This window comes from Canis lupus, chromosome 34 (assembly GCF_011100685.1).
Source record: "Canis lupus familiaris isolate Mischka breed German Shepherd chromosome 34, alternate assembly UU_Cfam_GSD_1.0, whole genome shotgun sequence".
Lineage (NCBI taxonomy): Eukaryota > Metazoa > Chordata > Mammalia > Carnivora > Canidae > Canis > Canis lupus.
The window spans coordinates 14,988,596-15,015,081 of NC_049255.1; the positions used below are offsets into that span (position 1 = coordinate 14,988,596).

Genomic DNA, 26,486 nt, shown 5'->3' on the forward strand with positions numbered 1-26,486 from the left:
GATTACAGAAAATCACCACCAAACAGATGATAAAAGCAATTACCTGTCACCACTGTTATGTCATAAAAGAATAAACATTTTTAACAATTAGAAGTAGGACATGACATAATCTTAATGTAAAGGATAGTCTTATTTTTTTTAAGATTTTATTTATTTATTCATGAGAGACACAGAGATCAAGGCAGAGACATAGGCAGAGGAAGAAACAGGCTCCCCATGGGAAGCCCAGTGCGGGACTCAACCCCAGGACCCCGGGATCATGCCCTGAACCAAAGGCAGGTGCTCAACCACTGAGCCACCAAAGCATCCCAAGGATAGTCCTATTTTAAACTGAACCAATTAAGTGATGAAAAATGTATTGTGTTGCCTTAATATTCCTGTTTTACCACAGATGTGTGAAAGATTATAAATCATGAATCACTACTAGGGAACCACTCATATTGATAATACCAACTTTAGACATACCAATTATTTTGGGAATTGCATTTGAAAAATACTTGTGAAAATTTTGCTGCCTTTATTTAAAATTTTAGATTACCTAAATTATTAGGCCTTGCTGGCCAAAATAGCCAAAAGCTCTTAAAACACATGAAAACATCCTACATGTGTTTCTAGGTCAGATTTATAATAAAGCTATTTTAGAAATGAGGGAATCTATCCTATCCTTAAAAAATTAATTTCTAAGGGATTCCAACACTTCTCAGGATAAAATATTTTAGAGTTTTTCAACTGTGGTGAAGAATGTTGAAGATCTGGTGCAATTTTGTATCTCAGACCTCAAGTCTGTAGTGGAGCAAAATATCTGTTACCTCTTCAACATTTTGATTTGCATGCACTCTCAAAAATGAATTCCAGACATAGAAATCACAAGTTTCCATAAACATTTTTGGGAAGGCAGACAATATAACTTCTCTGTTAATAATGAAAAAAACCTTTGACAGACTACCCCATAGCTGTGTTCTGGCTCCTCCCGTGTGTGAATGGGAGGCGGGCACGGCAAGGGAATTCTCATTCCAACCATATGTGAAAATAGACTAGTGATGCCTCCAAGTTTGAAATGATGCCCTTCCTAGAAATTTCTATGCAACATAGTAAAGATAAAAATGGATAAGCTCCAATTAGAATTATTTCTGATTTTTATTCTAAATATAAAGGTTTATCTCCTACTTTTCCAAAAGTAACATTGAACTTAAAATAAAAATGAAGTAATTTGATTTCATTATGTGGAATAAAGTTAAAAGAATATTGGCCTTAAGTTTGTTAGTTATTAAAGTTAAGGGTCTTTAGGATAGTAATTTTTTCTTAGAAAAATAAGGAATAATTTAATCATGGAGGTGTTATGTCAAAAATGAATGCTTACAATTATGTCATTTATAAATATGCATTTTTTCATCAATGCAATCTTTTTAAAAAGTGCTTGATGGATTATTTTGTACCAACATATATGTGTGCCCACAAAGACATATGTAATAGTGTAAAATGATTCATCAAACAGACTGAATTGCATCTTTGCTCTGTTTTCTGATTTAAATTTGACACTATGTAAATGTATTCTGAACTTCTGTTGCTTACAGTAAGGGGGAAGAAACAAAAAAATAGTTGGGGAAGATTGGCTGGCTGGTTCATTCCGTAGTAGATTAAGCAACTCTTGATGTCACGGTTGTAGGTTTGATCTCCACTAGGGTATAGAGATTACTTAAAAATAAAATCTTTAGGGGCGCCTTGGCGGCTCAGCTGGTTAAGTGTCTGCCTTCGGCTCAGGTCATGATCCCAAGGTCCTGGGATGGAGCCTACATCTGGCACCCTGCTCAGCGGGGAGTCTGCTTCTTCCTTTCCCTCTGCTCCTCCCCCTGCTTGCACTCTCTCAAATAAATAAATACAATTTAAAAATAAATAAAATCTTTAAACAAACAAAAACATAGTAGGTAAAAATTTATGTAACAAAAGGAATGTATAATAATTTATAGTATTACGTATGATAATTCATGAGAGTTTAACTGAGATTAAACTCGGTTTATATTTATCTATATAAATATATAATATATAAATATATTTAACATAATATAATTTACATTATATTATGTATGATAATTCATGAGAGTTTAACTGAGAAAACAAGAGGCTTATTCTTATTTTTGACATATTCTTATTGTAATATATGACATTATATTATAGTGGCTTGTAATACATGACATTGTATTTACAATACGGTAAATATATATTTTGATGTACTGGACTCTAAGTTCTTATGGGATGTTTTTTGACCAAGTAATCAGTCAGACATAGGAAAAGTATGCACATTCATGAATCAGTGCATCAGTTATAAAATCTCAAATTCTGGAACTTGTCCCAGAACTCAGCAATCCAGCTTCTGTCTACATGTACACAAAGTTTTAAATAAAATTTTCCATTTCCAGTCTTTTTTTTTTTGGCATAATATAGACCCTGCTATATTGTTTATAAGAGAAAACAGGCATAATTTAGAACCACCAGGGTCTCCTACAGACATCTGTCCATTCACAAGAAGTACTTCTTCCTTCAAACATGTTTTGATTCAGATCTACGTGGTGGTATATGAGTTTCACACTTATGAAAATAAAAAGAACAAGGATGGAAAGAAGGTTAGGAGAGAAGATTAATGTCTCAAGGAGGAAAGACAATAGAACTAAAAGTGAATTTTATCTTTTGTGTGCACTATTACCGGAAAATCACCAAATAGCAATACAATGTCATTACCTATTTACTCCATTCATCCAATCAATGTATGTTAGGTGACTGCTGAAAATAAGATGCCATTAGGTACATAATTTCAATTTCACTTCAGCAAAAAACAAAAAACAAAAAACAGAGGGATTCCTTTTCCTCCAATTTTCTATCTTAGTAACCAGAGAGGAGAAATTTAGTACTTGCCAGGTAGTATAGAGAATTTTTTTTTTTTTTGGTATAGAGAATTTTTTTTTTTAGTATAGAGAATTTTTTTAATCCTTTAAAAACTGGGTAATATATTCAACTTTTTTCAAAATAAAATATGTAAAGATGGATCTGCAGTGAAAAGTCTCCCTCCCTCTTCCTGTCCCTGATATGCCTCATTATCTTTAACTCCTTCAACACACAACCACTAGTGTTAGTTCCATATTAATGTTAGTTGTTTCTACAGTTTTACAAATAGAACTAATACAAAAAAAGCAAAAGCAAAACAAAAACTTGTTTAAATGTAATTTCACAAAAATGTATGTGCAAGGCCATCTATAAGGAAAATTCTCCAGAAGTAGAATTGCTGGGGCAAAAGGTAATTTGCAATCTTGAGAGATACTTCTAAATTGTCCTCCACAGAGGATATAACAATTTATACTCCCATAAGCAGTGTACAATAATATCTTTTGCCCTATGGTCTTGCCAATATGTTATCAAATTTAAATATTTTGTTAATTTGATAAGTGTGAAATGGTTATTTCATTGTAGCTGTAATTTGCACTTATAAAAAGTAAAGTTGAGCATCTTTTCATGTTAAAGAGCCATTCATATTTCCTTTTCTGTGAAATATCTATTTATAAATGTTCCATCCATTATTCTCTTATATCCAGGAATTCTTTATACATTAAGGAGGTTAGTCCTTTATTTGACATAAGTCACAAATATTTGTCTCTTCATGAAATGTTTTTTGTCATGCAGAAGTGTTTTAAAAAAATAGACAATATTTTTCTTGTGTAATTTCTGAAATCATTGTTAGAAATACTTTCCCCTCTCTAACACTCAAAGGTTAAAAATAAGTTCTGACGTGGAGATTTCTAAAACTAACAATACAGTCAGACTAGAGAATATAATCCAAATCTGTGTGTGTGTGTGTGTGTGTGTGTGTGTGTCTCATTCCTACCTCCCCTCTTCCTCAGGCAACTTCTTGATCCTCCTCCCAAGTACTGTTCTGCATCTCTAGGAGAAGTCAAACTATCCTAATTCAGGAACCCTTCTTCAAATATAAGGAGTGGGAAAAGAAGGAATCTGAGAAAGGGTGTGTGAAATCGAGAATTCTCAAAGCAGCTGCCACCCTTGCACATATCAAGACAGCCACATAAAACCCCTCTGGCATTGTCATTCACCACAGTGCATGGAAGAAAGCCAGTTTCATTTAAGAATGTCCTTGATGAATCAGTAGAAATTATTAGTTTTATTAAATCTTAACCCTCGAGTACAAGTCTTTTTAATATTCCATATTAACAAAAAAATGCATGAAGCACTTTTACTGCATACTAAATAGAGGACTGTGGGTATCTCATCATACTTTGAGTTGCCATTGAGTTGCCGGCTGAACTACTAGTGCCCTGAACAAACCATGGTTTGTTCAGACTTGAATATTTGTTATTTTCTCAAAATTAAAGTGAATCTATAACCTCAAGGGGAAGAAAATGATAGTATTGTTGTCAATGATAAGATTTGTGTTTCAAGTGAAAATTAAAATTTTGGAAAACTTGTATCCATCACAGTGAGCTTCACAGCCTCCAAATGCTTAAAGACTTTTCTGAGAACATCAGTGTTATAATTAATGAGTGTGATTTTTTAATATTGCGTATGTATAACTCAATGAACCAACATTTTCCAAATGACCAGAACATGAAATTACAGAATCATACATGGGTAAAAGATTCATCAAAGTACAAGATATACCAATGGATTTTAATATAACAAACTACAAAAAGTTGATTGATAGCAGTTTCAGATTTCACATTGAAAATAACCTTTAAGAAACTACCACTTGTCGAGCTTTGGTGCAGTATCAAAGAAAAATATCCACGATTATCTGAAAAGGCTGTTATAATACTCCTCACTTTTCCAACTACATATCTGTGTGAAGCTGGATTTTCTAGATATACTTCAATCAAAACAACATTTCACAAGAGATGAATGCAGAAGCAAATATGAGAATCCAGCTGTCTTCTATTAAGTCAGACATTAAAGAGATTTTTACACATGTAGAATGATGCCACTCTTCTCACTAAATGTTTGTGTTGCAAAATATAATTATTTTTCATCTTTAAATATCATGTTAACATTTGATGGTTTTAAGATTATTTTTACATTATTAAATACTTAAAGTTTTTATTTCTAATATGGTAAATAACAAAAGTTCTTTGGAATCCTCAATAATTTTAAGAGTATAAAGGATTCCTAAGACCAAAATGTTTGAAATCCAGTGAAGTAGAGTTTATCTCTCAGATCACTAAAACTTCAGATCAGTTATGAGGCCAGGTAAACACCCTGGATGTTGGGTAGGCACATAACTATAATCTTACTTCCCTGGCTGCAGTATCCTGAGTCTCACTTAGGAAAGAATAGAAGTAGAGGAGACACCCCAGAAATGCATAGTACAAGAAAAATGTTGCATTTTTTATTACAAGGCGGTATAGACAAACATAGCCATTGTGGCAAAGATTAAAAACCACCTAAATGTTGCTTTGTTGTGTTGTCGTTGTTAGTTTTTGAATCTTCCGTGCACAGACAGCAGGTTGATTTAATTGTGGTCTCAGTTTCTCAGAATGTTGTCAACATCGGTCCATGCAAGATCTTTTTTCTTCACTTTATTTCACTCTTTCTTTAATTTTCACTCCCATGTCCCTCCTCTGAACACTCACTTATTTTAAAAAGATTGATATGTATCTTTAAATGTGTGGAGCACTATAAAACAGGTATGGTGGTTTCCTGTAGAACTTATACATTGTATTTAAATAAATAGTATTTTTGCTATAATTCTCATTCCTATTTTTTCTTTCATGATTATGTTTTTTAAATTTCTCCATGTTCAGTTAGTTCATTGGCTTCTTACTGCTGCATAGCATTTCATAGTATGCATCTACGATAGTTTTACTTATTGATTAAATTTACTTACTGGGCACCTCAGATGCATATCTCTCCCTTCATTAGGGATAGATACTATCACATCCAGAAATACACCCCACTCAAAGTTTTGTTAGTTCTCTGGAAAAATATGTTCCTGAGTGAGACTGCTATGTATATGATCGCTTTCCAGATGACTGCCCAATTTAATACCTCAAGCTGCAGTGTAAAATTCTCCACTATCCCATATCCTCTCCAATATTCAGGACTATCCAGCTTCCGATTGCTGCCATTCAAATACTTGTAAAGTGATATTTCATGGTTCCTTTACTTTGAATTTTACCTCTTTATAAGGAACTTTAGCAACTCTACATTTGTTTTATTCCTTTAGACCTCTTTTGTGAACTGTTTACTCTCTTATGAATTTTATGAATTATTCTCTTTGGTTCCCTACCATTTTTTGTTGACTTAAGGAGTTCTTGCATATTAAAGATATTATCCTTGGTGGGTTTTAAACACTGCAAATATCCTTTCCCAAACTAACATCTGTTTGTTAACTTTATCTGCAGTACATTACATTGAACAAAGTAATTTTGTTATAGCCAAATCCAACTACTCTTTTTTGACTTACCATCGGTGCTTTTGAGATTTTGTTTAAAAAGCCTCTCCTTACCCCCTTGGTCACAAGGATTTTATTTCACGTTTTCTTCTATTTATAGATTTATTTCTTACATTTAGGTTTTTAATCTGCCTGGAGCTAACCTTTGTGTAACTTAGAGGTCTATATTTTTCTCCATATAATGAGACAGTTATCCTATTATCTACTAAACATTTTGTCCTTTTTAAATTGCCATGTGGTACAAAGCTTTATCATATAATAAGTCCTTCCAAATACTTAGATCTATTTCTGAGCTCTAAATTCTGCTTCATTGGTCTATTTATATATTGCTAGGACAACAGCATCATATCATCCTTTATAGTATGGCTTAATATCTGATGAGTGAGAGTGACAACTATATATTTGGATCATCTTTCTATGTACTTTTTTAGACATTTGGGGGACTTCAGGCATCATATAAATTTTAAAATTTGTTACATTGCTCAAATATCAGTAAGAATTTTGAATAGAAATTCATTTAGTTTGCATGTATACTTGGAGAGGACTGATAACTTTACTAGGTTAATTCATACCAACCATGAAAACAGTATTTCGCTTCTTTGACTCAAATCTTATTTATGCCCTTTTCTATTTTTCTGTTAAAGCAAACCCCAAACATAAAGCTTTATATTTCTTAAAATCTTATTTTTATTATGAGAATAATCTGTCTAAAAGAAGTGCTTTTTTGAGCTGATTTATCTATTTCTATTACCCTTCCTCAGTTTTTGTTAGCACTCATAGTATGTTTATTCAGTTGGATTTTCTATATAGATAAATCATATCACCTGCTAAAAATGATTTTTATCTCTTCCAATCCTAATATGCCTTATGTCTTTATTTTACTTTACAAGATAGCACCTTCAATGATTATGTTTAAATGGTAGTGGAAATTGTAAACCTCCTTTTCTTATTTTTTTGTTCCAATAAAAATACTTAAAATTCATTCCAGTGAATCTATTGCAACTTTTTCATAAATAATTTGGTAAGTTCTTTGATGCTTCCAATATTCTATAAATTTTATCATAAATAAGTATTAATACTTTATTCTGCAACTTTTATCACAAATAAGATGTTTTTGTGTCCCATTAAATCATCATAGGATATTTCTTCTTTGGTCTGCTGTTAAAGTGAAATACATTGATACATTTTTTTTTTTTAAGATTTCGCCTACTTATTCATGAGAGACACGCAGAGAGGCAGAGACATAGGCAGAGGGAGAAGCAGGCTCCCCACCGGGAGCCCAATGTGGGACTCATTCCCAGGACCCCAGGATCATGACCTGAGCGGAAGGCAGACGCTCAGCCACTGAGCCACCTAGGCGTCCTACATTGATACATTTTTTTGATGTTGAACTATCCTTTCATTCTTGGCATAAATACTACTTGATCAATATGTATGATTTTTTAATAAACTGTTGGATTTGGTTAGCTAGTATATTATTTAAAATTATTATGCCCATATCCACAAGTGACATAGGCTTATGCTTTACTTATGTCTTCTTTATCCTTTATCTTGATTTTATATCAAGATTATACAAGCTTCATAAAATTAGCTGGACAACTGGACAGCTTCTCTTCTGTTTTTTTTCTGGAGCAATTTTTTAAAGATTTTATTTATTTATTCATGAGAGACACTGAGAGATGCAGAGAGAGAGGCAGAGACACAGACAGAGGGAGAAGCAGGCTCCATGCAGGGAGCCCACCGTGGGACTTGATCCCGGGCTTCCAGGATCACGCCCTGAGCCGAAGGTGGCGCTAAACCGCTGAGCCACCTGGGCTGCCCTTTCTGGAGCAATTTCATAAAATAAATACTGTTTATCCCTTGAAAGTTCGTAAAATCTCACTAGAAAAGCATCTAAGCTGGGGGCTTTGGGGGAGGCAGGTTATCAATTATTTTTCTTTAATCATTATTTATACACTGAATTACTTTATAACTCTATTACATGAATGCATAAGCTATGCAGAAAGTCACACACTTGTAGGAAACTAAAGAGGTAATACACAATTATGCCTTTAAATTCACACAATACAGTTTGTGCCAAATATCTTCCATTCGCCTGTTCGGACCCTTGCCCACCCTGCTATGCCTCAAGAAGCTGCCCTGTCTAGCCATGTTCCCTGAACACCTAGCACCTAATTGGGTTAGGACAACCTGCTGCAAGAAATCCAAGAGTGAGGGGACCCTGGCTGGCTCAGTCAGTGGAGCATGTGACTCTTGATCTTGGGCTTGTGAGTTCGAGCCCCATGTTGGGTACTAAGATTACTTAAACAGAAGAAAGAGAGAGAGAGAGGAAGGGAAGGGAAGGGAAGGGAAGGGAAGGGAAGGGAAGGGAAGGGAAGGTAAGGAAGTTTCGAATCCTTCACTGGAGGAAACTTTCTTCCTTCCTTCCTTCCTTGCGTCTTCCTTCCTTCCTTCCCTTCTCTCCTCCTCACTCCTCCCTTCCCTCCTCCCTCCCTCCTCCTCCCTCCTCCCTCCTCCTCCCTCCTCCTCCTCCTCCTCCTCTCCCTCCCCCTCCTCCCTCCCTCCCTCCCTCCCCTCCCTCCCCCCTCCCTCCCTCTCCCTCCCTCCCTCCGCCCTCCCTCCCTCCCGCCTCCTCCCTCCTCCCTCCTCCCTCCAGCACAAGACATCCCAGAGTAGAAGATTGTATACTGGGGTATTCATTTCCCTAGTCTCCTTGCTAGAGGTTTCCTCAGGCTTATTGCTTCCTTGACCAAAATCATCTTCTCTCAAGGTGGCCCTCCCTTCACCATTCTTTCTCTCTGAGTTACAGAAATTGTTCCCCCTCCTTGTCATATATCCTGGGGACATGAGCAACCGCTGCTTTTACTAGTCCTGGGATACTATACTAATCTTTGTGCTTTCCCAACACCTTTTCCACATGTTTATAAATAGTCTCTTTATGACACACATCTTGATTATCCTAATTTAAAAGTGCCATCTGTTTCCTCCTGGGATCCTGACTGATATACCTTTATGTACTTATACAGAGAAAATCTACCACTACCCCCCAAGTCCTCTGGATTAACAATTACTAATAGTTTAGTGTACCTCCTTCAAAACATAGAACACACATGTGATGTATATAACACCAAAACATGCAGATAAAAAAAATAATGTTTTTAAAATGAGAATTTTTTTTTAAAAAGTGAACATTTCTCGTTGCTATTGGCCTCGCCTCATTTTTCTGACTCTTTCCTTTCTCAGTCCCTATACCCCTTCCCCTAATCATTTTGATGACTGTACCTCTGTCTTCTCTACAGGCTCATCTCACTGAATTCAACTGTGCAGGTTCTATGCATAGTTCCCCTCTCTCATCACCCTCTCTCTTTACGAGAACGTATTCCCTTGTGAAGGTTCAATTATCATTACAATGCAGATGATTCCAAAATCTCTGTCTCTAGCCCTGACCTTTCTCCCAAGTTCCTTCATTTCATGACTCACTTATGGTTGTCCTCAACCTGAACATACTAACAGCTATTCAAACACAAAAGTTAAAAACCAAATTCATATCTTTCCCACAAATCCTGTTCCTCCATTTGACTTTCCTCTTTCTAATCTAAAACCACCAATCTGCCTATTTTCCTTGCTTAAAATTTTGGTCCCATACTCAATTCCCTTTGATTGCTTTCCATCACTCCTACTTAGGCAAATTTTTAGCAGCTCGTATAGCTACAGTATTCATCTAGTACGCACTGCTTCTTTTAGTTACCAACAGCCAAAATCCCATAAGTACTTCTCCTATCCTGGCATCTCACCTCACCTTCCCAACTCAGCTCCCCACTGCTAGCTTTTCCTGCCCACATACCTAGCCACCCAGCAGATTAACAGCCTAATTAATCCTGGGGGGAAAACACACCATTTCTATTTCCAAATTTAAAAACAACTGCCCAGGGGGTACCTGGGTGGCTCAGTTGGTTAAGCAACCAACTCTTAATCTTGGCTCAGGGTCATGAGTTCAAGCCCCACGTTGGGCTCCATGCTGGGTGTGGAGTCTGCTTTAAAAAATAAAATAAAAAATAACTTCCCAGTATTCCCTGAATGTACGTCTGAACATCATGGTTTGTATCCAAATGCTGCTACTACATGACCTTAACCTACTCAAGCCTTCATCGCAATACTTCCACCATGCTCCAGCCAGGGAGCCTTATCGTGTGCCATTTTCTCTGTTTATAAAATCTTCCTCGCATCTCTGCTACTTTAAATTCTTCAAGGTCCAGTTCAAACTCTACCTCCCTATTGTGCCTCCCTTGAGACTTTAATCATATTTAGCCTTACATTATATTTTATGTGTGGTATCATCTTGTTTACCAGATTAAAAATTCTCGGGGAAGCAGGGACTATTTCTTACTCATTTTTGTTTCCCTCACAGTATCTATGCAACCTCTTTCACACAATTGGTAGTCAATAAATATGCATTGAATAAATTAATCAATGAAAAGCAAATCAGAAAGAAAGAACCAAGTTTTATTTCCCTTAATGAAGATTTAGAAATCATTTGCTTTGGGGTTTTTTTTTATATATTTTTTTTCTTTTTAAAGGCATGCACACCTATATCCTATAACAGTTTTTTTTAAATTTTAGACTTATAAAAATGATTATAAGTCCTGTAACAGGACTACCGGAGATGTAGTCCAGTACAAGGTATGATGGATCACAACATGACGCATCATTGCAATATGATTTCTAATCAAAAGTAAGTGTCACTTTGGCACAAGCCAATCTTCCTTTAGAGAAAGAATAAAATAAAAACTCTCACTCTTTTGAGTCTTGACTGAAATACTCCTTGTAGTTACTTCCTCTTTAGTGACACTACTATCCAAATCTATTTGAATGAAATTATCGTAATTGTATTTTTGTAGAAAATCATGCAAACAAAAAATAAATATGTGCATCTGGCTGTTAGAAGTTGGATGTATTGAGTGACCAGCTTATCTTAAAAGCTAAAGTATTGCAGTGTATAAAATAAAAACAACTGTGGTGTCAGAAGGGGAGTGATGCAGGTGGCTCATTAGATCTGTTTACTACTTCAATGTGAAGAAAAGATTGAACATTTTCCTTCATTCATTTCTTCCTTTCATCCTTCCTTCTAAATGTTTCCTATATGTCAATTATTATGGTAGGCACCAGGGCTGACATAACAGGCAGGATAACGACATGAACCTTTCTTTAAAAGAGAGACAGAATTACAAATAACTCATGGGAAAATAATTTAAATGTAAAGTTTGTGCCAGGCATAGCAGTAGCATAAAAATGATTGTTACAAATAGTTTTATCCTTGAGAGCCTTTGCTAATCTAGTTTTCTGTAGCTTACAATAAAATATCACCCACCAGACAAAACCAGGAAAAAAAGGAACATATTATAAGACTTCAGTATTTGAATAATTTATAAATAAGCTACATTGCTTAAAAACCTCAATTCATTTTGGCAACATGATGAGATCACTGGTCTCAAAGTTGAAGAAAAAGCAGACAGCATTGCAGGGCCTGAAAAGAGCATACAGTTGTTAAGTATTTAAAAGTGGGCACTCGTCGTTATTATTTTACATAGTCAAGAGGGAAATGCATGTTTACTTCAGTTTTTTTCTTTAAGATTTTATTTATTTATTCATGAGAGACAGAGAGAGAGAGAGAGAGAGGCAGGCAGAGGGAGAAGCAGGCTCCATGCAGGGAGCCCAACATGGGACTCGATCCTGGGTCTCCAGGATCAGAACCTGGGCTGAAGGCGGCACTAAACCGCTGAGCCACCCGGGCTGCCCTACTTCAGTTTTTAACAGCATAGTTACCTACCTTAGATGTCTTACCTCTGCGCCAAAAAGTCATTTTAATTTCAAGCAAAGCCACAGAGCATCATTTCTCAAAATATGTATGTGATTGTTTATTTACTTGGCTTTCTCCTCACTAGATCATGAGCCTCTTCTGCAACAAAGACTGTTTCCTCTTCATCTTTACATCTACTGCCTAAGCACAATTCCTGGCACAGAGCAGACAATAATATTTGTTAAGTGAAAACTATAAATACAGCCTGTTAGAACTTTACCAGCTCTCAATATTCAAGGTTCCTATGCTCACCATTTGCATCTTAACCTCGTTCTAATAACAAAAACAAGGTGGCAGGGAGAGGATTTTCAAACAGCCTCATGTAGCATGTCAGTGTTTCAACAAAGCAAAGCCTCAAGACTTACTAGGGACCCTTAAGTGTAAAAAAAAAAAAAAGAAAGAAAGAAAAGAAAAAAGAAAGAAAGAAACTTTTATATATTTCAATTCAAAATTACACGCTTCCTGAAAATGCCCCTCTTGTGGGATATCTGTAGAATACCGTGAGCAAAAGGAAAACTGCAGACTTGGTCCTAAATTTCAATTAAAATAATTGTATTTATTATTTTTATTTTTATCCTCATTTTTGCTGTAGTTGCTGTGAATGGCTTGGAACATGCAAAATATGCTAAGCAAGAAACACAGTCCATACCTGAAGAGTTAGCAGTTGAAAGGCACGAAGAGGTACAATGGATTTAAAAGCCTCTTGAAGAACAGCCTTTTGCTGCATAGATGCCAGGCAAGACAGTATGTGGCAGGAAAAGAGTTGGGGAAACTGCTTTAAAAACCTATTAACTAGGAATGTGAAAAAGCAGGGAACAATTGGGAAAGGAGGGAGGTGCTCACTGCTTAAAAGGCTTTTAAATGTGACCATATTTTTGTTGGCTTTTTGCCTGCAACATAAAATGAGGATGGTGTACTGAATGGCTAGCTGGCTGTTGAAGGTGGAATGAATGGGAGCCAGGCTAGGAAGTCAAGGCTGAATTTTGAGATGCCACTCTGGACTGTGTGCAGCTGTTGCGACAACTCTCAGCAATGATTTAGTGAAGTAAACACAAAATTCAGTCAGCCTGCTCAATCACCCTTTCATTCTTGTGTTTTTCTTGATCCCATAAATATTTGCCTATGTGGTCTTTGCTACAGATATTAAGGAGTTAATAAATTAGCCAGCCAACAGGCAGGAATCAAGAAAAGCCACAGAACTTAGAATTGAACAGCTGACAGCAGATTCTGCAGGTGCAAGATGAGAATCAGCTCTGCATTTTCTCTGTAGCACAATTTTCTCTGTCTGGGCTGTGGCCTGATTTTCTGGTCCCTTCAGGACAAGCTGAGTTATAAGAGAGAATTCCAGAGGGTCTTGCTCTATGATCCTCTGAACTCTAACCTTCTTTAAAAAGGAAGCAATCTCCTTCTGTGTTTAGACTGATAATATTACATATTGGCGGTGGCCTTGTAAGATTTTAGTTTCATGTTAGGAAAGAAAAGTACTCTAGATGCCATCCGACTTAAATAAGAAATGGTGGATTACACTGCACAGCACAATGAATCAGCCTCCTACAATTGGGTGTCACGGGGTGAGCCCACATACGTGTGTGCATGTGTGTGTGTCTAAGAAAAGTGGATCACTACTTGCCTTGAATATATAAGTACCACAGCAGATAGTAAGGTTGTAACAGAGTAGGGGAAAGGAGAGAAATGAACTGCAATAAAGTACATATTTCCAATAAACTGTTTATCACATTATTCTATCACTCCATTTGCTGATAATGGACATTCAAGACTAAACTCCACATTGTGGCAGTTCTCCCAAATCCTTTTGACGTATAAGGATAAAATTACTAATTATATAACACTTGAAAGTTTTCAATATGATCTCATGATTAAAAAATATTCCAGTGTTTCTTCTCTAAAGGGCTTTGGGTTACCTGCAAGTGGGATAGTGCCTGAGTTGATTGATAATAGGAAAATTAATTTGATTTTTCTTTACACTGGTGACTATGGCCTACACATCCAAACCCTTTTGACCAGACTCCTCTTTTACTATATATATATATATATATATATATATATATATATATATATATATATATATATATGGAATAAGTATAGAAAAACTCAGATCTGAGACTTTTTTCTAGGTAGACTCTGTAAAAGATAAGTGCCTTCAGTTATTGACATTCAAAATGGAAGTTAATGCTTACTATTAAATCTCATTTTGGATCTTCTTTTTCTCTAAGAAGATCCAAAATGCTTTACCTCCCTAAAATCCTACGCTTCCAAATTCTCCTTCTAAAACAGAAGATCCTATGATTTAGAAGATAAAAGATTAGCTACTTCTCAGAAACACTGGCCTTAAGGGAGCACTGCAAAAGTTTCCCCAATCCAAAAATATATTTTCAGACTTTGGGGGGGGGTGGGGGGGTTGTCTATAACTCCACCATTAGAAATGTGAATATTTAGAGTAAGTCTTTGTCCCTTAATGACAAATTCACTTTCAAAACTCAGTAAAATTAAATACACAAAAATACCTAAAAATATGTGTACAACAAATACAACTTTAAGTATTTATGAGCCACAGATTAGAAAGGAATGTATAAAATTTAAGTTATTTATGGTGTGAGGGGGTTGTATTATAAATTACATTTTTCTTTTAAATTTTCTTCTCATGTGCTTACAATAAATATCAATAAGGAAAATGAAGCATCAGTTTTAAAGACTAATTCAGCTTGACCACTGTATCTCTCTAGCCAGGAACTTAAAAAATAAATACATAACATTTTAAAATAAAAAATACAAATACTCTCAGTAAGTACACATTAGATTTAGGAAGAAAAACATCAAACTCAACAAATATTTATTTACCAGTTAATGTATATTTATTATGAGAAAGGCACTTTGTTGGGCGATACAGTGGATACAAAAATGACCAAGATCTGTGCCCCACCCCCCCTTCAAAGAGCTTCTGGCATAGAGCTAGTAACTTTGATGAAAGAACACATTATTATTATCAGTCATTAGTACATTACGGTGAATCCATTTATTAGCCATTTGTTTCAGATTTTGAAAAGCAAAAAAAAAAAAAAAAAATGGAGCAAGCCTGGGACACTACCTAGGGAACATCAGCCTGGATTAAGATACTTAATGAAGGGAGATGAGGGCAGTGGGCAAAGCAGGGAGAGGCCAGAGCACAAAAGAAGGACGAAGATGAGAGCATGCTAACTGCAAACCGTGTCTCTTTCAGGGCGTTGATCAGAGCTAGCTCGGCCTTCTAGGAAATGATTTTCAACATATAAAATGGACCCTGACAAAGTATTATTCTTATCAATCAAGGTGTGCCAAGGAATCAAAGAGGAGTATTTATACACAAATACACCTTTATATTCACAGTATGCACTTTGAAATAGTATGTATCTCCTTATAAACCACCACTGTAGTGAAAACTGTTGAGTCTAATCAGTTTTGAAGCTGATGTTGCAGATTGGCACTATTATTCCGTTCCAAACATTTAAAACAGAAGGAAAAAGTAACGCCCTTAAGGAGTCACATTCATCATTAAATATTTTTCAAGGTGTGTGGGAAGTGGGTTACTTTCTCTTTTTTTCCCCCCTCCTTTTCTAGATGTCAAAATACATTGTTTTCCCCTTGCTGGTGAAGAAATATGGCCTTGAGAAATGTCAGATGAGCCCACTTTCCCAGACCTCAGAACCATACTACTGAGCTATTATTTTTAAATGTGTTTCTCTTTCCAAGACTCATTTCTTAACAGCTGATCACTCTCATTAGGAAGTGCTAACACTCACAGGTTCTAAATTGTTATTTGGTCCCTAATACTCCATTTGGTGATCAATATCCTCCTTTGCTCCTCCCCCTAGCTGCCACAGCCTTATTCTCTGTTACTGTCTATCACCTTTTTCTCTTTCTTTAGTTCCTTTCATTTTTAATCCTTCCTTTTGGGCCAACTTGTCTCCCTTTTATATCCGTATTTGCTTCCTCCTCCTCTTTCTCATTCAACCCTTTCTAGACCTTTAGATTCTGAACACTGACATTTGTGACTCAATTTTTTTTTTTTTTTTTGCCATGGTGGCCTCTCATTAATAAAATTTTCCTTCTCCACAAGATTGTCCCGAGAAAGCATAATCTTAAGCATCTACGATTGCCCAAATAGAGATTCGCTTCATTGGATTCTTCATGTGCTAAATCAAATGTGTTCAAGACTATGATTCCCTACTCCTATTCTCATTTAGTATTTTTGCGTCTGTCTCCTTATTATACCTTTCTGTCGCAACATGGAACTTAAGTTTTCTGTGGTCTAGTCTAAACTGTACACGGGACAGTGATAATGACCTTCTGACCCTACAGTTCTTCCTGGCTATAGGTAGAATTGATAGCAGTTTTTCAATTTCTCCCTTGTCTTTGCTTGAACATACTGGAATTACAACCTCTGACAAAGGTAACATCCCTTTTGTAGTGGAAACAAAAGGACTGTGTAATGAATTGGTTAAGATTACATTGCATGTTTAGATGATGAAATCCAACTGCAGCTCAATTCCTCTATTTCCTCTAGCTGGGCCTGGTCTTTCAATAAGACATTATTGACTGGCATCTTCCTCAGAACAGGTGCTTTGGAATATAGTCTTGCTGCTTCGGAGTTCTTTAAACTGAAAAACAACTGTAGTATAGGTCAAGGGAATCAGATATGAGACAATAATGCCCAGTATCTTAGGATGAGCACTGTAGATGATCCATAGCCAGGTGGCACTAAAATAATGATGGATCCTTGGATTTATACAATGTGCTGACCCTTTTCAAATTAACTTTAGTTACTAAGGTGGCAGATGTGAATTACAGTTTCATATGCCATTTCTCTGCAAATTTCTAGGACTCAGAAGAGCTAGGAGGGAAGAGGAAGACAAATTTTCATGATTCATTACTACAAATTTTGCTTTACTGACGTTATAAAATGAATTTTTTATCTTTATGAATATGGAATCAGTTAATGCCACAATTGTGGGGTATTAACAAGCTCTATATTTTTGTCACAAAACATCATCTTTGGTTGCTCTGAATAGAAAATTCAGAGCCTGTTTCTACCTTTCCTCTTATTTTACTTGTACTTTTGCCTTTACTTAAAAAAAAAATCACTTGGGATTTTTGCTTAGTATAATACCATTATTGGCTGCAGAAAATATTTAAAATGTGTGTTTTCAAAGAATTATCAGATCGTTTATTCATCTTTGAGAGAAAAATGATTCTATTCATCTCAATTATTTTTGCCAAGGACTGTAACACTAATTTTACTCTTTCTAAAAATTAAAATAGCAAACAGTTTATATAAGGTGTTGATAATTACCTATATTATTGTACTGCTGTGACAGATGTTGGCAAAAAAGCCTAAAATGCCTACAGCTGTGCACTCCATGACATCTAGTTTATACTCAGACAGAAGGCTAACAGATGTTCTGAACTGTCACTTTGCCTAAATGTTTTTTAAAGTCTAAGGACCTGCTTTATAATTCACTAGGGCCTGGTTTGGTTTCACAGAGGTCCTCAGAATTCCCATCTGTGACAATTAATGTTAAAGACATTGATAAATCAACCCCTGTGTTTTCCCTCTTCTTTAACAAACAGGCATCAGTTTATGTATGGATTGTGCATTGTAAAAGCCGTTTTTATATACGTCCTAGTTGTGAAATTCTCTCCTTAAACACAGATAGAATTGGGTTGCCAGAATTCATGAAGATTTGTTTTGAGCATATGGAAGGCGCGTTTGTTTTGCGTATATGGAAAGAGCCAAGAAAAAGCATCCATTCTTTTCTTTTTGCTAAATGCTCAATCTTCTGTACCTTGGAAGTAAATATTAACAGTTTCTAGTGAGCTATATTTTTCTAGTGCATAAAAAAGTGTGGGTTTTTTAAAATTTATTTTTATTTAGCATTTTAATGACTCTGCGCACAATAATAACTATTAATTGGTGTGGCCCTATTAGAATGATGGAGGAACAAAATAAATGGCATTCGCATAGAATACAGCACATCTTTTCCTACTTGACACCCTAATACTTCCTCTTCCCAAACATACCTTCAGATCCTTCATACAGAATTACTGCCCCGTGCAAAGGCCATCAATGCCTTATTTGCTATTGCTCTTAATTTTAACAAGCTGGATTCCTGTAGTACACTTGCTTAATAGTTTAAACATTCTGTTAACAATCGGGTGTTTGGCCTATCCTGTTTCTCCTCCTTCTGTATAGAAATATAACTCCAAATAGTACATCTTTCTGGGTTTGTTTCTAAATTAGTCCCCACACTTAATTATGAGGATGAGAGGGATGCCTTATTCCTCTTTGTTATAGGCTAAGCTCTCAGTAATCCCAAACAAAAGAGCCAGTTCTGGAAGATATAGGATTTGCTAGCAGGATTATGGTCTCATAGATAATGATGTGCAGTCAGCAGAAGCGAAGCTTTATTTTAATTCAAATAAGCTAGTAAACAAACCACTGACAAGTCTGCTGGTGAGAGTAACTGGCTGCTGTTGCCACATTGGCAGCTAAATTACAGAAAATCTATTATACCCTGTTCACCATATGTTTAATTTAATACAAGATACAAATTAAACTATCCACAGTGCCTATTAAAATAACAATACTTTTTTTATATTTGAATGTCTTAAAAATAATTTCTACTGACCTTTTAAAGGGTGGTTTTGATATAGGTGATTATCTGGAGGGGAAAGGTAGTTAATAGAAGGCAAAAAATTTTAATTGCCTTTCTGAGAAAATAAAAATATAAATGTTCGCTGGTTTGCAGTTGTTAATAAGGTTAATTAGTAGTCATGTGTTCTGTTATTACTATATTCCCCTCCCACCCTTTTGGTTGCTGAGGCTGGGGTTTTAAGAGTGGTACTTAGTCTCACCTATATGAGTCTGTCCTCATGAAAGCATTACCTTGATCAAGCCAGCCTATGGGTAGCCTTAAACCTGATGCCAAATGAGGCGTATATTCAAAAAAATTGAGTTTACACTCTAGGTCCAACTTGAGTATGGCACAGAAAAAAAGACACAGACTTTTATAATCCTTGCCTTAAGTCAACCTCTCCATAGCCAAAAGATCCTAAGGAGAGCCAGAATTAAGAGGCTGCCATCCAGAGAAAGGAAAGAAGGAAAAGACAAGACCACACACTGTCCACAACCAATTTCCTCCTGTACCCACAACAGTCAGTAACCCAATAATGCTTGCCTAAGTCCATTTGGACTCAGTCCACCTGATTCTAAAGACTGGCCTGGGTTTTGGAATTATAGAGTTAGATTTGAAACCCAGATCTACTATTTCCCAGCTGTGTAACCATAGACATTTAACCCAGCTGGATCTTCCCATACTTTATTAAAAATAAGGGGGGGGGGATAATAGTTCCAATTTTATAAGATTATTATGAGAATTAGGTAAGAGAAAATATCTGATAAATAATAGATGCTCACTAAAGTTTAGTTCCTTTCCTCTCTTTACCCTTCAAGCAAATAAAATGTTGTTCTTTCTTCAATGGTGAAGGGAGAATGATAGGAGACAGGTTTGGAAGGGGAAGTGTAAATAGAAAGTCTGCCTAAAATCATTTTCCTGGAATCATTAACTCCCTTCTATAGTCAAAACCCTAAATGGTATGCTCCTTTTCTTCCGAAATTCATCACAGTATTTACTCTAAGAACGTGTCATAGGCCACCCAGGCTAACTCCCTATCCTTGGGCCTCTGAAATAGAGAAACAAAGAATAATCACCACACTTTGGGATACTTTTTCAAACTTTTATGAACATGCAGCCTTTGCACTGGGTCTGCAATAGCGCTCGTGGGGCTGCCCTATGTGAATTTTGGTTCAAATATAAGCCTAGCACATCCAACTGTGTACTGGTAGTTACAATATTGCATAAGGTGTACATTTGGAAGATATCCCCACCTTAGGTTATTCTTGAAGTCCAGCAAATGATAATATTTTCTCTAAAACACAAGTTTATTCACCTTGGATTGATGCAAGAAGGAATTTCATGTATACGGTACTGGTGTATGCCAGAGAGACACAGGACAAATATCCCATGGTGCCTTCCCGTTACTCCAGGAGAGCCTAGAGACATTTCCATTTATTGAAACTCTCAATTATTGGTAAAGCAAGAAATCAGAGGAAAAAAGGAGGGGGTCACAAAATGTGTGGTATATTTTAAATACTTTACACTTTAAAATTGATATTGTTACCCCATAAACTCAAAACGTGCGATTGCTTGTATAACTTCATTTCTTACATAACAAGAATTTAAACTTTTAAAAAACACCATTCATTTTTTTTTTTTTTCAGTAATCGCTACCCCCAACATGGGGCTAGAACCCATGATCCCGGAGATTAAGAGGCGCACACTCTTCGGATTGAGCCAAGCAGGCTCATAACAAGAAAATTTTAAAAGACGCCATCGATGAACGCGCCCCTAGGCCTTGTTCCCGGCTCCTCCAACTCTCCTCTTAGTCCTAGAAACACACCTGTCTCTAGAACCAGGTGTCCGCCTTGGCATAAAACAAAGGCCCGGGGAATCTGAGAGTTCCCGTTTCCCGCCAGGTAGGAAGGAGGGCCCTGGGAGTCCCTGGCCACCCCGGCCACCCCGGCCACCGCGACGCCCGGGCTCTCCGGCCGCGCACCCGCACCCCCGCTCGCTCGGCTCCCCGCCGCGCCGAGGTGACCGGCCGGGCCTCGCGGAGGGGGCGCGCCCCCCAGCGCCCCCCAGCGCCCCCCAGCGCCCCCGGCCTCCCAGCCCGCGTCCCTGCACCGACGCACCGCAGAGCGAGCCGAACCCGCCGGCCGTGCGCTCCCGCCGAGGAGCAGCGGGGGCCGGCGGCGCTCGGACGCGTGAGCCCGGGTCGGGGCTCCGCTCGCCCGGCCGCCGCCCGTCCCCAGGTCCCCGCAGGCCTCGCGGGCCCGGGGCGCGCGGCGCTGGAGCGGCGCCCAGAGCGCGGGAAAGCGGGCGGCGCGCGAGGGCCCGCGGGCGCAGGGGGCGCGGCTCGTCCCCGCGAGGCACCCAGGCGCCCGCCCGCCCCGCGAGCCGAGGGGTCGCGGCTGCGCCGCCGCGGGGTCCGGGTCCCCTCGGGCTTCCGCGACCACCGAAAGCAGCGCTGGCGGCGCGGGGGGCGGGGGGGCGCGAAGGGCGCGGCTCCGACCAGCAGCTGGTCCCGGGGCCTCGAGGCGCGCGCTCCGCTCCCGGTTGGACCCCGCAGCGCGGGCAGCCGGCGTCCAGGGCACGTCCGGCCCGGGGCCGCGGCTGCACCGACGTCTGCCCGGCGGCGCGGCCCACTCGTCCCGCCGCGTGCATCGAGGGGCGGGCGGGGAGGGGAGGGGAGGGGAGCGGGGCGTCCCGAGTCCCGCGGGGCACAGGGCGGCCCGGGCGCCGCAAGCCTGCAGGTGACGGGCGCAGCCGCCCTCCGACCTGGCGCGGCCGCGGGGGCCCCGCTGGCAGGGGCGGGGGGCCGGCCGCGGGTCGGGGCCGAGGCGTCCCGGCCCCACCGACCCGCACGTGCGGACGCGCTGGAGCGGCCGGGTCGGGGAGGAGGGAGCCGGGGCAGAGGCGGGCGCTGGGCGCTCTGGGGAACGTCGTGCCGGGGCGGCCACGGGGTCGAGGAACGCGCAGCCCCTGATCGCGCGTACGGGGTCTCCTTGCAAGCCGCGCTCGCCACTTTGCAACCGGGCCCCGCGTGCCCCTCTGGCAAACCCCCTCCGCCATCAGTTCGCAGAAATCCTCCTTCTTCCGCCCTTTCCACCTGTCCCTTCCCTCCCCCGCGTCCTTCCACGTCGGAGTCGCTCGTGCTCGTGCCGCATGCCCCTCGCTCGCCCTCGCGGCACCCCAGCCTAGGAGGCTCGGGGTAAAAGCCCACAGCGCCCCAGGACAGCTTTGGGCTTGTAGAATCGGAGAGCGCTCCTTTGGCCCCAAAGCACGTCTCAGTAGCGAAGTTTCCAATTCAGAGCCACCTATGAACACCCATAACTGGGTTCACACGGATCTCCCCACCACCACCACCCCACCCCCGCCCCCAACCTCTTCAGAAAGCCGTTTCCACAACTTGGAATCGTTTTGGGCGGGGTGTGTTTGCTCTGAGAAAGGGAGCTGACCTGGCAGCCTAGTTGCAGGATACAGAAAGGTTATTTTTCAAAGCAGTTTTCCAGTTGCAGGCGACCTGGTTCTGGATTCCCTCACCTACCAAGGCAGTTTGGCACTTTGACCCTTCACCTTAACACGTTGCACATTGGGTTTTTTTGTTTGTTTGTTTTGGTTTTGGTTTTGGTTTTTAGTTGGAGGCTGAGACTTCCCTCCACGTCAGATGGAAGGTCACTGCATTCCAGCATTTGAGACTTCAGGGGACATGCCTACAAAACAATCTTCCCCATCCTTCACAAGAAATTGAGGCCATTTGAGAGATTTTAAACTTCCTTATGGCTGGGATTGAATAGATTTAATTGATAAAATGTGGAGTGTACTCACCTTCAGTCACCTTAGGCTACTCACTGATGCCTTCCTATCTTAACAGACTTAGATTCAGCCCCGAGCCCCTCCCTCAGTGAAAAGAGGACAGCAATTCAGATTCTTCTTTCAGTACGTTCAAAAAAGAAAAAGCACAGTTGATCAGGTTGGGGCATCTTTTATAAGTTCTGATATTGAGAAAAAAAATATGACAAGCAAAGCCAGAAGAGATCATTCCAGGTTATTTCAGTAGATTACTTTTCTAGTGCAAAGTTATGAAGACTGGATTAAACATTTTATATTTGCCCTCTCCCACTCCTTTAACTTGGAAGAACTGTTTCTACTATTTTGCATAATGCTCCCTACCTTTCATACGGTGCCAGAAGTCACAGGTACACTCTCCTTAGCCTGTTCTATTAAAGGTGGTTCTTGATTTACACTCTTCATTTCCTTTCCCCAACACACTGACACTTACTTATACAAACACACTCTTCTTGATCCAGAATGTTGGGGTGTGTATAGCTTTTGGTATTGCCCCTTCATTCTTTCTGAACTCATATTAAGGTGTTCTCCCTGAAATATAAAATGTTACTGAGAAACAGGCATGTGAAAATTTGTTTAATTTTCTGGCCTTTTTTTTTTTTTGCATTTGTCTTTCAAGATTCATAGGGAAGGCCGTAACAGGTGTCTAAGTCATAGTCCCCAAGAATCCCTTATTAGGTGACTTCCAGACCAGATGTAAACCAAGAACATTATTGTTTCCAAAAGGGGAAGTAGAAGCTAAGACCAGTGTTGTCCAGGGATTCATTTGAGCGTTTATCTTTTTTTTTTATTTTGAACAGTTTGTGGGAAAAAATGGAGGAGTATATGGGTTGCGGGGCAGGGGGAGGGGGGCGCAGAGATAGAGAACCCAATGCAAACTTGTTTTGTTTTTGTTTTTGTTTTTGATGAAAGCCATTTTCCCAGACTATTGTCTTGCCCCCAAGTGACAACACACAGAGCACAAGTCCTGAAAGCGGATTACTGTCACTCTGGGCTATTGGAGGCCCGGAGAGCCCTGGCATTAATTCCTATAGAAAGGTAGCTAAACCTAGGCATCTTGCCCTGCAGGGCCCTCATTGCCTAAGAGTTCAAGGTTCTCTCAAAGTTGATACTGACCTCCAGCTAGGTCTAGGTGGCAGGGCTCTCCCGCCTAGAAGAGGCAGATGCTCCCCATGGAACTGAGGAGGACGCAGGGTGGCCCAAAGAATCAGCGTGAGGGGATGGGGCACTGTAGCAGGCAGGCTGTGGCCACCAGTCCCCTGGCAGGAGAGCAATCAGTGAGTCAAAGCTAGCTAACAGTGAATGAAAGAGCCAAGAATGGGACCCTTTGGGTGCTAGAGACTAGCCTTTAGCTTGTTCCACCCCTCCCCCTGGGCTCCCATCCTAGGTTTTGAGGGTTGGAGATCTAACCTGAGGACAAGGCAAGCATGGTAAGAAAACATGCCTCGCACCCCCCCCCCCCCTGTCCAGCGTGCACGCAGGGGTGGGAGCTTGCAGAGACCAGGAGAGATACCTCCAGTCCTCAGTGATCTGTGTGTCCGACTCCTGCAAGTTGTGCATGGTCAACAGGGGGACAGGAGGTGGGAGGGAAGCCTCATTTTCTTCAGTCGCTCTGTCTCGGGTTGTGTCTCCTCTCCCCCAACCCTATCTCACCCCACCCCAAAGAGAATTGAAACTCCATTGCCTTTGCCTGCACTGAGCCTAAAAACTCAGGACTGGATAAGGTTACTGCACCATTGATACGATTGCAGATTTTTTTAAAGCCTCCTCAAAGAGACAGATGTTTGGGCTGATTAAAAATTGAGGAGGAAACCTGCAGCTGCACCAAGGAATAATCTATTGGACAAATATTTTAATAAAAAAAATATGAAGAGATCAGCCCGACCTTGCAAGGTCTTCTGCTTTAAAAAAAAAAAATCTTTATCAAACCCCTATTCTATGGCTTCAATAAACAGAACCCATTACCTCACGGCATCTTTTGTTGGCCCCATACAAGAGAGAACAAAATGGTTATTCAGGGGAACGCTTTCGATTTTTATTGTGGGTAGCCTGCACAAAGAGCCGTGTTATTGTATTTAAAAGAACCATCTGTAGCAGAAACAATGGCATCAAATTATCTTTGAATACCCACTGAAAAAACATAAAGCTTTTTTTTTTTATTCTTCTTCTGTACGGTGGGGGGATAGAGCAGTGTTAGGATAACTGACTTTTTTGTTGTTCTCTGGGTGCATTCTTCTCGCTCCCCCTCTCTCCCCCTCACCCTCTCACTCCTCTCTCTCTCCCTCTCCCTCTCTCTCTCTCTCTCTCTTTTAAAAAATCAGCCATTTGGGGTTTTAAGCCATAAACGATTTTTCTTGTTGCAGGGGATTGCAGTGGCAAAGCTAGGCTAGGTCTTGGAGGCTGGTGTAAGGCGAAGCGGGTGAAGGCAGGAGGCTGATGGAGAGACTGGGGGGAAGAAAAGCCGAAATGGATTCACGGTGCCTTGGATGGAGGACGAGAGGGGAACTGCAAGCTCCTTCAACTCGTTCTGTCCGGTGAGAAGTGATCAAGCTTGGGCTGACAAGAGGCTCAGGAAGCCCTCACGTTCTTTCGCTTTTTTACCTGCCAATCAAACTGCTACAAGACAACACCCTGATCTGGCATGGACATGTAAGTAGCTTGCAACCCAACTTTGACATTCACTGCTAGCTCACTCCTCTCCGCCCACCCCCCAACTCACTTTCTTCCCCTCTCATTCTATTTTTTTTTTCTTTTGACCTTTAAGAGATCTAGAAATACACCCTGTGTGGCAGTCATTTAACACAGGCAGATTTAAGTCTGAAAGCGTTAACTTTTGGAATTAAATGCTAATTTTGACTTCTTTAACAAATGCAGAAACGAAGACATTATTTTATTCTCTTCGGAACAGTTTCAGTGCTGAACATAATCAGTTGCCTTGCAAGGGTGTGTGTGTGTGTGTTTTCTTTGAAAATGAAGAAATCCGTGAGCCCCCAGAGAGAAATGCAGAAATGAACATTTCAGGCTTCCATCTTAAAAATGTGAATTTTTAGCATCTCATCCCTACAAAAACAAAACAACAAAAAACAACAAAAACAACAAAAACAGCAACCACCACCACCACCACCACCACCTTCTCCAGACCAAGGTTACATAGGATGGGAAGAGTGATTTGAGCCCAAAGGTTCCTATCATTAAAGGGTTGCTACTATTTCATCTGGCGTCTTATTATTTTGGTGGCAGTTGGGGAGAGGGCGTGAAAAAAAAAGAAAGAAAGAAAGAGACCTGGCGACACCTCATTCTTTATAGGAGATTGACATTGAGGGGTCTAAAGCTGCAAGAGGACAGGAGAAGCAGGAAATATTACCTGAGAGCAGGAATCAGAGAGCATGGCGGAGCTGGAAGCCAGGAGGGCTGCCGTGGGAAGTGGTGCGAGAGCGGACGGGCTTGCTCCCGGGCGCCCTCTAATGGCCATCTGGGCCAGTGTTTTACTTTCTTAATTCAATCCTGGGAAAAGCAGCTGGGTTTTTGTTGTTGCTGTTGGTGGTTTTTCTCCGCAGGCTTAGAAACTAAGAGACTATTAGTGGAGTAAATTGATTGTTTTCATCCCAGAAACTTATGTATGTGCCTTAAAATTATCAATGTTTTCTCCTCAAGCATC

The 26,486-nt window shown here is 39.8% G+C and overlaps 1 protein-coding gene across 12 annotated transcripts in view; it reads left to right on the forward strand.

Moving 5' to 3' along the window:
• The window catches only part of LOC119867493, a 680,463-nt gene that overhangs the window by 612,045 nt on the left and 41,932 nt on the right, over positions 1–26,486 (forward strand). For 10 of the 12 annotated variants that reach the window (XR_005383757.1, XR_005383756.1, XR_005383759.1 and 7 more), the window contains 2 exons: positions 20,641–20,895; positions 25,192–25,477. The gene's annotated coding sequence lies outside the window, so the exon portion shown is untranslated. Of the gene's footprint in view, positions 1–20,640; positions 20,896–25,050; positions 25,478–26,486 lie in introns of those variants that run through there. The other 2 variants (XR_005383766.1, XR_005383768.1) reach the window with 2 other exon arrangements.